The sequence below is a fragment of the Miscanthus floridulus genome, chromosome 8 (genome assembly GCF_019320115.1).
Source record: "Miscanthus floridulus cultivar M001 chromosome 8, ASM1932011v1, whole genome shotgun sequence".
Taxonomy (NCBI): domain Eukaryota; kingdom Viridiplantae; phylum Streptophyta; class Magnoliopsida; order Poales; family Poaceae; genus Miscanthus; species Miscanthus floridulus.
In genome coordinates, this window is record NC_089587.1 from 56,623,751 (window position 1) to 56,625,871 (window position 2,121).

At 38.8% G+C, this 2,121-nt stretch overlaps 1 pseudogene; it reads left to right on the forward strand.

The window, feature by feature from the left end:
- Window positions 1–545: 545 nt before the first annotated feature.
- Window positions 546–1,611, forward strand: LOC136469119 (uncharacterized; annotated as a pseudogene).
- The last annotated feature ends 510 nt before the right edge of the window (window positions 1,612–2,121 follow it).

The following is a 2,121-nucleotide window of genomic DNA, read 5'->3' on the forward strand; positions in this document are numbered from 1 at the left end:
GTGAACGTATCGCTTATCTTATTTCACCCTTGGGAGTATCCTATACACATGTCATTCTTGTGGCAAAAATCTTTGTATTCCTCACCTATGCTATGCTGGGCACTTGGACTCATGCCTGATATTTTGGCATGTGTCGTAGTACACGGGTATACTACATAACTTGCATCTGTATTTTCATTCCGTGCCTCCTCTAAACCTTTCAATGCTGATGGTGGTTGTATAAATGGTTTGCTTTGTGCCTTTTGGCAGCCACTTGAAGAACATGTGAAAGTGAAGCTCGCACAATTTTGTCATGTTCCGGTAAAAATGTTGCCTGCTCAAGAGTTTTTTAAAATAAATCAAGTCTGCATCGTGCAACAGCAATGCTGACTTTGATTTTATTTGGCAGATACCAAATATCATTAATCTCCATGATGTCAGAACATTTGGCACATCCCTTTGTTGCTCAGAATATGTCATATGAAATTATTTGTATGCATGATTGCCAAATTCTCATTTGACATGGTTAACCTGAAATCTTCTCTCTTTATAGGACCAGAAGGCCCATGAAGCTATTTTGAAAGTGTTAGACCTTCAGTGGTATGCCAGTGGGCCAAAGTATTATAAGCTCGTCCAGTTGGCTTCATTTCTAGGAATACTTATATGTATTATTTCTTCATGCGTGCAGTGTGGTTAAAATTGCTCGAGAACCCCAATTGCCTCAATGGATAGAAAAAGCCAGCAGATGTGACAGATTGAAATCTCCGGTTGGTTTGTTGATCATTTTAATTGTTGTTTCCAATACCGAATCGACTCTCTTAGCTTATATATAACAACCAGTGCTTTGACATTATGGCATGAAAATCCTTTTTAGGTTAGGATTGCTATGGTTGGAAAGTATACTTGCTGTTTCCAATACCGAATCGACTCTCTTAGCTTATATATAACAACCAGTGCTTGATATTATGGCATGAAAATCCTTTTTCAGGTTAGGATTGCTATGGTTGGAAAGTATACTGGCCTGTCAGATTCCTACCTATCTGTTATCAAGGTGCCATTACTATTTAATATCTCATAACACAGATACAGTTTTGAACCAAACTGGTGGGCCTTATCTGTTTCATCTTGTGTCAGGCTCTTTTGCATGCGTTGGTTGCTTTGGATAGGAAACTTGTGGTGAACTGGGTTCCTTCCTGTGATCTTGAAGATTCTACAGTAGAAGAGGTCAGTTTTATTTATGCCTTGTCAATTTTTCTTTTCTATATCTTAGAGAATTAACTGACTAATTGGGATACCGTCGCATTTGTAGACTCCTAATGCCTATGAAAAAGTATGGGAATCGTTAAAGGTAAGCATATAATGCCCTCTTGTGACATGCCACTTGCCCACAATATAGAAATCTGAACGAATTTTTGCACCTCAGGGTGCAGATGGTGTGTTGGTGCCAGTAGGTTTTGGAGACAGAGAAGTCCAAGGGAAAATTCTTGCTGCAAAATATGCGCGAGAATTCCATATCTTGCCATTTGCTTGGGCATGCAAATTGCAGTGATTGAGTTTGCACGTTCCATCGTGAAGTTGCACGGTGCTAACGGTACAGAGTTATCTTTGTATTTCGAAGTGAGGAAACAATAAACAAATATCACTTTAACGTCGATATTTAATTTTACGGTATTGTTATTTTATCGTGTGATCCGTGTGTTTTTAGTAGAGAAGTTTTACTGTCCCGTGGCAACGCACGGGCACACTACCTAGTTAATGGCCTCGTTCGGCTTACCCAGAAGCCGGTTTATTCGGCTTCTTTTTTTAGATGGAACAGTGTTTTTCTCTCACAATAATTTAGCCAAAACAATATTTTTCAGCCAGTTTCAGCCAAAATTCAGCGAGCCAAACGGGGCATTAAAGAGAGAGAAACCTTTCCTAGTAATTCGAAGTCCTCTCAATCTCCCAGTACGATATTACAGACATCAACTCACAGCACTTCATGTGACAATGTACATTGATGCCAATGCAATGTTACATATTTAAACAAATCAAGTGAGGTCTCATTCCACACACAATTACAACATCATTTAACAAATTTGAAAGCATGACATTAAAAATAAAAGTTACACAAAACGTACAGTTGGACGTGGTTTTGGTTCA